The 12,040-nt window shown below is 39.3% G+C and overlaps 1 long non-coding RNA gene across 1 annotated transcript in view; it reads right to left on the bottom strand.

Moving 5' to 3' along the window:
- LOC131416209 (uncharacterized) overlaps window positions 1–12,040 on the bottom strand; it is a 35,285-nt gene that overhangs the window by 8,339 nt on the left and 14,906 nt on the right. The window contains exon 2 of the long non-coding RNA XR_009222559.1: window positions 155–269. This is a non-coding gene — a long non-coding RNA (uncharacterized LOC131416209). The remainder of the gene's footprint in view (window positions 1–154; window positions 270–12,040) is intronic.

Here is a 12,040-nt window from a genome sequence, read left to right as displayed (position 1 = left end):
ATCAGCTTGACTAGAAAGGGAAAGCATCCACATCTACTGAAGAGAAATGACACAAATCAACCAGAAAGAGAAACACCAGGTTGACCCAAAAGAGAACACGTCAGATCAATTACTTCACAATAAATCAATTGCTCACAATAAATCAATTACTCACAACATCCACGCCCCACTGCTGGGAGAGTCCTGTCAATCCACACGGCTGGGCGGGGATCACACGTCCTGAGCAAGGTGTCCCTTCCACAGGTGGAACTCTCACCAGGCCTCAGTTTCTATAACATCAGTAATTTCCAGAGTAAGCAGTTACAGAGTTTTGCAGAGCAAGCATTTAGTGTTCCCAGGCAAAAATGGTTATCAGTGGCGTACGTGCACTGAGACCCCTGGCTATCGTCCCAGCCCAGTAGTTATGTATGTGCATTGTTCTCTCTGGTTATGGTCCCAGCCCAGCACAGATGGCCTGTCCATCCCATGCTAGGACGCCCAAAGAGCCTTGAAATGTTACAACTTGCAACTCTCTCCGTGGGAGAAAGGGCAGTTCCTGGGAAAAAGGCCAGTTCCCACCACACGGAAAGCAGCTTTATATTTCTTTGTGTGCTGGTGGCTATAGGTCAATGGAATGGCCAAACATGGCTGTACTTATGTCAAGACAGCCCTCCAGGGAAAGAAGAGCTGTAGTGGTGGTAAGCAGCATGTGCATCTGCAGGACCTCTGTGCCAGGGCTCTGAATCCTTCAATCCTTGGTTGCCATCATGGCAGTGATGGTACATGGAATCTCCACATCATACACTCCTAAATCTCAGAACTGTAGGGAAGGAAGAACTATTCCTCTACCCTTTACGTCCTTCTGGCTGGTCTAAGAATTAAATCGACATTAGCTGGAATAACAAGAGAATAATAAAACAAAGTTTAATAACATGTACACCTGGAAGAAACCCAGGAAATCTGAGTAACTCACCAAAAATGGCCAAAGCCACCATCTTAAATACCATCTTCAGCTAAAGACAAAGGAGGATGTTGGGGGTAGTGGTTTGGGACTTCAAAGGGGAGGAAGGCAATTTGCATGGAGATGAAAAAGCAAATGTTTGATAAACAAATGTTGACCGTGCCTTGCAAAGACAATGAGAGACGGAGAGGACTTTGATTAAAAAGTCCTTGTTAGGTTCCTCCCTGTCTATCGCACTTAGTTTATATTACACTATAGTTACCTTCTGGTATTAACTCTTTCCTGGAACAGGCCTTCTATCTTAAATTCTTTGAGGCAGTTAGGGGGAAGGTCAAAGTTTCTTTCAGAGCCTTCTGTTTTTTTTTAAATAGTCAAGCCAAGGAGATACATTTTGGTGTGGCAAATTCTGATCCCCCACAGAACCATGGAGCCTGCATGTGGCTAAGAGCTTGGGCTCTGATCTCAGAGTCTGAACCCTTAATTTTGTGTAAGATGAGTATGATATTGTGATTTATAATAAGAAGTGTATATTTGGTCTTCATCTTGTTTCTGGCACAGAGCTCCTAAAACCTTTGGAACTTCCTAAGAGCAATGGAGCATCTTTTGTTACAGTATTTGGTCTTTTGTCCTCAGTTCCTGAAACAGCTCCAGAGCCTTAAAGGTTAAAGGAGTTATTATTCATAACAAGGCCCTTTCAACCACACCTGAGTTTATGTTAATAAGGTGACTTTTGGAAAGCCCCTAAGGATGGGGGCTGGTTGCCAGGGGAACCAACCATGTGATTAGAGGGTTGGAACTTTCAGTCCCACCCCCTACACAGCCTTCTAGGGAGGATAGAGGGGCTGGAAGTTGAATCAATCACCAATGGCCAATGATTTAGTCAATCATCCCTATGTAATGAAGCCTCCATAAAAACTTAAAAAGATGGAGTTTGGGGAGCTCCAGGGTGGGTGAGCATGTGTAGTTTTGGGGAGGGTGGTGCACCCAGAGAAAGCATGGGAGCTCTGTGCTCCTTCCCCAAAACTTGCCCTGTGCATTTCTTCCATCTCTCTATTCCTGACTTATATTCTTTTACAATAAACTGGTGATCTAGTAAGTAAAATGTTTTCCTGAGTTCTGTGAGCCACTCTAGCAAATTAATTGAACCCAAGGAGGGGTTCATGGAAACCTCCAATATATAGCTGGTGGGTCAGAAGCACAGGTAACAACCTGGACTTGTGATTGGCGTCTGAAGTGATGGGGGTGGGGGGCAGGACTTGTGGGACTGAGCCCTTAACCTTTGGGATCTGATGCTATCGCCAGGTAGACAGTGTCAGAAATAGTTAAATTGTAGGATACCCAGCTGGTGTCACAGAATGGCTTGATGTGTGGAAAACTCAGAAGTGGAGTACTGGAGTAGTGGAGTACTGAGAGTAGAGGAGAAACAGGGAAGTGAGTTTTCCCTAGACTGAGTCACTTAACTCCTTGGTAACTCAATTTCTTCACATGTAAAATGAGGATAGTAATATAGTACTTTATCTAAAACCCATGAGGACTGATATGTCTCAGAATTTAAAAATTTCAGGATTTTAGGAAGCTCTTATGGTGCATATACCAGATATTGTGAGACACCCCCATGAGGCCCAAGGGCATAATCAAACAGTAATATATCTGCACTGAAAGAATGTATTATGGTGGACACACGCTTAAGACTGCCCCACAATCCCCACTTCCTGGTGTTCACTCCCTTATGTGATCCTGTCCCTTCAAGTGTGGGCAGGACCTGTGACGTGCTTCTAACTGAAAGAATACAGCAAAGATAATAAGACGTGTGTGATTATATGTACATGATTCTGTTATATAAGATTGTAGTATCCATCTTGCTGGAGTCAATCTCGCTCCCCCTCCCCCTTGCTGGCTTTGCGGAAGGAAATGGCCATGGTAGCAGACCCCACATAGCAAGGAATGTGGGCAGCCTCTAAGAGCTGAGGGCAGCCTCTGGCTGACAGGTGGCAAAAAATACAAAGAAACACGAACAAAAAAAACCCAACCCCCCAAAATAAACTAAGGCCCTCAGTTGTACCACCTTGAGAAACTGAATTCTGCCAATAACATGAGTGAGCTTGGAAGTGGATCCTTCCCCATTTGAACCCAGATGAGACTGCAGCCCTAGCTGACACCTTGATTGAAGCCTGTGAGACCCTAAGCAGAGGACCTAGCTTGCACTCCTGACCAACATATACATAGAGATATTAAATGTGTGTTGGTTTAAGTCACTAAGTTTGTAGTAATATTATTACATGGCAATAGAAAACTAATAAAGGTATGAATATTCATGCTTTTTTTCCCTGATTTTTAAAATTTATAAATAAGAAATAATAATTTAAATAGCCTCACACCTCTTCAGGACTAATTTTGCCACCAAAAGAGTTTGGGCAGCAAATATAGGAAAAGTCTATTGGTTTCTAAAATTTTGGGGCTTCCAAATTACAGATAAGGGATTGTGGCTTTGTAGCATATAACTTATAGGGTTGCCAGGGGATGGAAAAAGATACTATGTGTAAAGGTCCTGGAAGAGGAGTTAGCACATAGGAAGTACTCCATAAATATTGGCTATTATTATGATTAGAATCAGAGCTCCTGAGGCAGCCCTCAGCCTGTCTGCTCTGTTATTCCTTGCCAGTCACTTCTCTTCTCAGTCCCTCCTTCTCTAACAGGAGGGCCTCTCAGAGGAGCCTAGAAAGGGGATAGGGTGAACAACTCCTATTTATGGAGCCCATGTTATAGGGAGGCTTAGGCTGGGTGCTCAGCGAACTGTAATGTGAATTGTTCCTGAGGGAAAAGGCGTATGGTCTGCTTGTGGCCTTACTGCTGCAGTGGTGCACAACCCTGAGGAAATGGCTTCTCCTTACTAAGTCTCAATTTCTCCATCTGTCAAATGGGGCTGGCTTGTCCCTCCCACCTAAATATGTGAGAGGAGAGGTATGACAACGTATACTCACTCTGGACTGAGGGATTATTTTAGTTTTTAATATCTTTTGAGCGGAAGAACATATACAAGGGTTTGCCTGGCCTCTCCTTATATACACAAAGGAAATGCCCCCAACCCTAATACTAACCCCTGCCTCCACTCCTGTCCAGAGCATGGAGGAGTGGCTCCTTGTTTCTCGCCCAGTCTTCTGTGCAATTGGAGTGGGGACTGCAGGTCTCTGCCTGCCCAGACCACCATACCCACCTCTATCCCCCATTTCTTGCACGGTAATGATATTCCTAGAGATCATTAAGGTAAGATGACCTTCCTAGAGATGGGAATGTTTTACTTGAGTCTTGTCAAGAAGTGGTGTTCGGTCTTATGAAATCTGGGAACTAACATTCCAGGTATAAAGAAGAGCAAACACATCACTTACGGGTACAGGGTTTCTTTTTAGGCTGATGAAAATGTTCTAAAATTGTTTGTGGTGATAGTTGTAAAACTCTGTGAATATACTAAAATCTATTAAATTGTATACTTTAAATGAGTGAATTGTATGGCATATGAATGATATCTCAATGCTGTTATTTAAGAAAAGAACAGTAAACACAAATACCTTGAGACTAGACAAACTCGGTATGAGTCACAAGATTTATTTGATTCACTGGGTCAGATTCAGTGGAGAATTCTCAGAGCAGAGCTTAGTCACAGTTCATCTATTAACAAAGGGTATGGAACTCAATTTCAGAACTCCTAATAAAAGATAGAGAAATACCCTATATTTTCAGATGTGATGTTCCCTGGTGGTGTTTCTTTCCCAGGAATGCACAGTTTTCATAGGCTTCAAGCTACTCAGCAAGTATGGCCTCCAACAGACCTGCAACCAGTAGGAGGTAGGACCTACTCATCTGAAGGGCTTCTTCTGTGGCTTATATAATTCTCCTTGCACGTGACATCTGGTATAGTACTTAAGCTGGTAATTTTCCGTTGGATACAAGCTTTAACAATAGACATTGCCCTGGTTAGTTTCTGTCTTCTTTTGTGGTTGAGATTATTTTTGCTGTTTTATTTTATTTCTGGTCTTACGCAACTGCAAGAAAGCGTTTTATGAGGGCCAGTGTTATGCACCTTGCGGCTGGGCCTCTCTAACTTCCTGTAGAGGTGCAGAGGTGCAAGCGAGCGTTTGCTAAGAACTGGCACTTGTCCAAAGCTGCGCAGGGCAGGGAAGCTCAAGTCTATCTCACACACATAATTGAGGAAGAAAAAGAAAGCCAGTGTTGCTGGAGCTTAGGGAGGAAGGAGATAAGGCCAAAGAGGCAGGCAGGGACTAGATCATATAAGGCCTTGAGGATCAGGAAAGTTTAGATTTTACAGCTAAGTGCAGTTGAGAGTCACTGGAAGTCTTTAAACAAGGATATGACAAGATCTGACAGGCATTTTTAACAGATCAATTTGGAGCCATAAATTTGGGGAAAATACCTGCAGTACGAATAACTGAAGAAGGCTATAGAGTATTAAAAAAGTATAGAAAAGTACTCTAGAGTATAAAAAGTACTCCTATGAATCAATACGATAAAAGACAAAAAACGCAGTCAGAAAATTAGCAAAATGCTTGAGTAGGCAGTTCCCTAAAAGAGGAAATCCAGATGGTCAATAAACATATAAAAAATGAATGAAAAATGAATTTTGAAAAATGAATCTCATTAACCAACCAGGGAAATACATGTGAAAACCTTTCAATAAATACCTGTATAAGCCACCAGGTTGGTAAAAGTGGGGAAAAAAATCTGACATCACAAAAGAACTTTGACAATATCAACACAAACTCATCCTCTGGTGGTCAGAGAGTTAAACTGGTATAACCATTTTGGAAAATTGAGGATGCGCACTTTCATGTTTATTAAACAGTCCAATATCTATATTTTCCTAGATATAAATCTTAGAGAAACTCTTGCATGTAAGTACCAAGAGATATGTATCATAACGTTCATTCTAGCACTAGTAATAATTGAAAACACCCCAAGGTCCATAAATAGCATAATCTATGGTATTAATTATGGTATATTATATTATGAAATTTTACACAGAGCTACAGCTATATCCATCAGGATGGATGAAGCTCACAAACGTAATATTCAGCAAAAAGCAACAAGTCATAAAAGAATATATATAGTGGGATTCCATTTATATAATTGCAAGATTAATAAAACTAAACTATATTTTTAGGCGTGTATACACGTGGTAAAACTGAAGTTAAGAGAATGGTCAGAAAAAAAAAGAATAAGGATTGTGGTTATCTCAACAGGAAGGGAAGAGATGTCAGCAGGAAGCAGCCCTCTGAGGTACTGAAAGTGTTCCATTTCTATGAAGCACAAAAGTTTAAAACTTTGATGAAGTTCAATTTATTTATGTTTTTCTTTGGTTGCTTGTGCTTTTGGTGTCATATTTAAGAAATATTTGCTAAATCCATGGACACAAAGATTTATCTCTATATTTTCTTCAACGAGTATTAGTTTTAGCTCTTACATTCAGATCTTTGGTCCATTTTGAGTTAATTTTTGTATATAATGTGAGGTAGAGGGTCCAACACCATTCTTTTGCATATGGCGTTCCATCTCTAAACTTGTGTGTAGATCCATGGATATTTACTTTATAATATATTGTATATACTCTTTGATATGTGAAATATATTTCATAGATTTAAAAGCATAAATAGAAAACAATTGCTTTGGATACTGTGTGGAGTACCCTGTCTGTAGAGAATAAGTTGTAGTGAAACAAGAGAAACCAGGACCACCAGTTGGAATGTCTCATGGGTTTTTGGCTGAAGCAATAGGGAAGATGGTGGTGCTGTTAACTGAGATGGCAATGAATGCAGAAGGAGCACGATTTGGAGGGGAGAAACAAAATTATCTTTAGGATATATTAAATTTGAGTAGCTTTTTCAACATCCAAGTGGAGAAGTCAAAAAGACAATTGGATAGATGAATCTGGAGTTTAGAGAGGGGAGCAGAGCTAGAGATAAACATTTGGGAATCTGTAGCATATGGTTGTTATAAAGCCATGGGACTGGTTGAGATAACATAGAGAAAGAGTGTAGACAAAGAAGAGAAGTGTCAAGGACCAGCTCTAGAGTATGCTGATATTTAGAAGATGGGCAAGGCCGTAGGTACTAGAACGGAGACTGAGAAGGAGCAGCCAGTGATGAAGACGAGAAATAGGAGAGTGCAGTTTCAGGAAAGCTTAGAGAAGAAAATGTTTCAAAGAGAAAGGAATGATCAAATTCTGCTAAGAGATCAACTGTGATTTGGACAGAGAGCTAATTATTAGATTTGGCAAGACGAAGATGGTTGGCAACTTTGATAAGAGATTAGGGGAAGCAGGTAGAAGTCCGACTGGCTTTACAAAACACACTGGGGAGTTGAGTGCTCAGTGGCCACCATTTGGTTTATTCACATTTTTTTTTTTTACAGTTGCCTTCAAATAAGCTCAGGAGGCATATTACTGACCACTCATTCTTCTTTATAAAGCAATGCATGCATTGTCTTTCAAGTGCACCTTTCATTGTTACATGTAGTTAGCTGGTGTACCATCAGAACTGAACCCAGCATACCCTTTTGTAAGGTCTCGCTTGCCCGGCAATAACCTACATGCCCTATAGTAACCATCTGTCCCCCTGGCCTCCTTCAAGTCATGACGCCAACCATCTGGTATTTCAACAATCCAGGGCCTGGCCAACACGGATCTGCTTATCTCAAAGAACATCACGTCTTGAAGGAACACAGTCCTTGCACGTGAGCTACTGGTCCTTGGAATGCTGGTCATGTAAGGGCAGTCTGTCTTGGGAAGCACGGAACCTTTGTTCCCCTGCCTACTTAAGCAACCGTCTCTCTGTACGCAGTAGCGGTGCGCAACTCTGTCCCGCCGGCCACTCCTGGACTCCCCGTATGCAAGTTCCCAGCAAACACTTATGTCTCACACAGCCAACTCGGGGTCTTTTCTTTGGTCTCTCCGGCACCTTCCCATCGCAGCTCACACTGCTGGGCTTGTGGTCAGACATTTTTCCAGTCTATGTTAAGGCTCACAAAATAGTGATTATCTAAATAAAAAATAGATTTTCCTGAAGCATTGGATTTTAGTAATGAGCAGAACAAAAAGTCCTCTAGTACTTCTCCCTCATATACCACATATGCCAAGCACTGATTCATTTTCTGCATATTAGTAATTAGTGGCTTCATCCAGCTCTGAACAGAATATTTGCTAGCATACAAACAGGACAGTAATTCCTCTTTCACATTGAATGCCATTGACATTACACAATGCCAAATAAGTTGATGGTGGAAACTTTGCTAGTAGCTTATTTAGCTTTCTCTCTGAGCATATTTTTAATAACTTTGCAGCTGGTTTTTACAAACCTTTTGACAACAGTGAGAACTAACTGTTTTAGTACATAAGGAGTGCAACTTTGAATAAAATATCTGTAGTTTGGGCATCTTTCTGACTGTAGCAGAAATAATTGTTTAATTTTGTACCATTCCGTTTGTTTTAGTAATGAAAAATTTAACTGGGTTACCAGAGGTCACAGTGTTTTGTTAGAAATTGAAATGAAAGCATCATTAACTTCATGCCAAAACTTGACAAAGTTTCTTAGAAGATAACACAGTGAGAAAAAAAATAACTGGATTGCTAATTTTCGGATATCCACTCTCACACTTCTATTCATATTTTTCTTTTTCACTTGTTTCTATGAAATTATCACATTTGCCTCTTCACTTATCTAACAATGGTGGTCCTGTTCATTTTTTACATTTATAAAGTTCTGAACTTGAATATTTACATTACTATTTTCATCATTATGTTTTTGCTCTAACAAAACACTTTCAAAGTCCTTGATAACAATTTTTTTAAACATTGGAGATATAAGGCCACACAATAGTAACCACAAGAAAAATTAAAATGTTGTGAAAATATTTTAAACCAAGATGAGTTGCACCTGGTAATGGAATATTAGTGGAGACAAACTGCCAGTTTTTACAGTGCATGTGGTATCTTCAAAAATAAAATGATCACAAAGAATGTAGTGGGACTTAAGATTTGAAGACAGTAGTATAAGGTTAGCATTTTTCCTTTTGGGGAGGTAATCACCCCAAACTAACAACCAAAATGAGAAGAACAAACTATGAGACAAATCCCTAAATTACAAAATAAACGGGAAGGGTGGAGTATGGGAGGATGTTAAGAGCGCAGATTTTAGAAACATCTCACTAAATTTAGGGTTTGGACTTGGATTTGGGTCAGGGTTAGAGTTAAGTAGCAAAGTATACTGCTTGAAGGCTAAAGACATAACTTAAATCTCTTGTGTAGAGCCTGAATCTTTTCTTTCAAAGGCAGGAATGAGATTCACAGGTTAGCTGCAGGAGCTTCCCTGGACCCCATATGGTTCCAAGAAGCAGAGAAAGTGCAGCAACCTATGTATCACATGGACAAATTCTATTTGCAGAAAATAGTCTGTATCTGTTACAGTAGGGGAGAAGAGAGACTTTGCATTGTGAATATCACTGTCATGGCCTCTCTCCATTGGCTGGGGAGAAGTCAAGGTCAAACTAACTCATAAACAAAATACTGGGTCATAAGCCAAATTCCTGCTGGCTTGGAAAACAGTAGAGAGCCAGAGCAACAGGAAGCCGCTTGGACGGGCAGGAAGCCAGGAAGTACAGTGTTTGCCTAAGGAAGTATTGCTATAGCAACACAACTGTTGTGGGTACCAAAGTTTGGAACCGCAGCCATGTGGACAAGCTGAATCTGGGACACTCTAAGCCAAAAACCCCAAGGAGGAGTGAAGTGGTTTTGGTTACTGACAGAAGTAGACACAAACTTCGGTGCAGAGCTCTCCAAGTTTGGTTCAGAGGACTCCCACAGATTATGATTAAGCTATGAACTCACAAACAAGATTACCAAAAACACAAGAAGGCAATAACCATGAGTGAGAGTCAGCAGAAACAAGAAACAGATTCAGATCCCCCAAAGATTTCAAGTATTAGAATTATAATTACATACATATAACATAAAACAGCTATATGTGAAGTGGTTAAATAAAGTATGCAATTAAAAAAGTGAACATTCAACTAGAAACACTCAGGAATGAACAGAAACGTTTTGGGAACAACCCAAAAGAAACCAGAAATAAAAAATACAATTGTTGGCAGCAGAAAAAACCTCAGTGGAGGGAATAACTAGATTAGATAACTCAAGTGAGAATTTGTGAACCAGAAGATACATCTGAAGAACTGATCCAGAATGCAGTAAAGAAAAACAAGGAAATGGAAAGTAAGAAAAAAAGGTTAAAACATATAGAAGACAGAATGAGAAGATCAAATATTTAGATAGAGTTCCAAATAGAAAGAATAATGAGATAGGAGAAGAGGCAATATATAAAGAGATAATGGCTGTGAATTTGCCAGAATTGACGAAAAACAGAAATCTAGACATTGAAAGCAAAGAAGAAAAAAAATGGAATAGGAAAAAAAATTAAAAATATAACTCAAGAAAAAACTGCAGAAATAAAAGGAGACGAGTCTGAAAATGAATAAATATATGAAATGAAATGAAAATAAATGAAAAATGAAAATAAATACATATATATGCCCTTTTACATATGCCCTTATATATATATATATAATTTTTTTTAAATGGTCCCACATGGTCAACATCAATAGATGTCCTCATAAAATTATCACATTTCAAAAATAAAGCATTCTTTGAAAGTCAAAGAAAATAAATCCCTTTGTGAAACTGAATAAAGGAAACTTCATTTAAAGTGGAGTCAGGAGGCCAGAGGGGGAGCTCTCATGCACTATCAATCACTATCAATCAATGTCAATTACAGGAAAAATTGTCAATTACATCCCCCATCAGAAAGAAGTGGTCAGCAGGAAGAATGTCAATTACAGACCCCAACAGGAGGAGATGTACATTGCATCCCCAATAAGAAACGGACTATCCCAGCAACTCAGCCAATGAGAAACCATCACCATCCTGAACTCGCACTTTCTACCGTGGACTTTAGTTCAAAACAACCACACTCAACTTCTCTTTTTTCTCTGTAAAATAACATTCCTCTCCATTGCTTGCTGGACTTGCCTATGGCTTTTGTTATTGCTTGCTTGTCCCGAATTGCAATTCCTCTCCTATTCCCAAATAAACCCATTTTGCTGGTAAAATAGCTGGCTGTTTTATTTTTTTAGGACAACAATTTATAATGAGGAAAACTGAGGCTGACTTCAGATTTCTCCACAATGTTCATTTCTAGAAGACATTGTAGACAGAGCAATACAGACAAAATCCTCAAAGAAAGAGGTGTGACCCAGGATTTTATATCCAATCAAACTGTTGCTTAAGTATAAAGGCAAAGAGTTTTGAAAACATAAGACCTTAGGGGTACTGTTTCCATTACCTCACTTGAAAAATCTGTCAGTGGACAAATTTTATCAAACAAGAGATGATTAGAAAGCATAAATTAGATAGCAGCATAAGGACTGCTGATAAGTAAGACTAACACAACGTGAGTATTATTGTTATTAAACAGAAAGATAAACATTAAGAAAGATAATTAATATTGGGAAGTTGTGGAGAGAAAGGAGAGGTGGAAGGAAGAGGAAAGCTACTAAATTAATTATTGTTCAGAATAGGACATTTATAATACTGTCTAAAAAAAGAGAAGATTAGACATTAAACAAAAATACAAACATTCATAAACATCAGAAGAAAGGCACACGTAACCAAGCAAAATCTCACACAGGAAATTATTTTTTAACCTTGAAAACATGAATCATAACACAAAATAACATGACATAACCGTGACTAACCATACTTTTCATATTAATAATTGTAAATCATTGTAACAATTATAAATGAGTTAAACTCATCCTGTAAAAGGGGAAAAGTCATACTGGACACAAAACAAAAATACTCTTACACCATAAAAAAAGAAAAACCTAAAACTAAGAGATGCAGAAGATAGAAAATGAAAATAGAGAAATGATAAACGAATGGGTAAACCAGGCTATGTCAATGCAAACAAGAGTGGTTGCAATCTTAATTTCAGATATGACTGAGTTCAGGACAAAAAGCATTAAATGAGACAAAGAAGG

Source organism: Diceros bicornis, chromosome 17, assembly GCF_020826845.1.
Source record: "Diceros bicornis minor isolate mBicDic1 chromosome 17, mDicBic1.mat.cur, whole genome shotgun sequence".
Classification (NCBI taxonomy): domain Eukaryota; kingdom Metazoa; phylum Chordata; class Mammalia; order Perissodactyla; family Rhinocerotidae; genus Diceros; species Diceros bicornis.
This window is presented reverse-complemented; position numbering and strand designations above follow the sequence as displayed.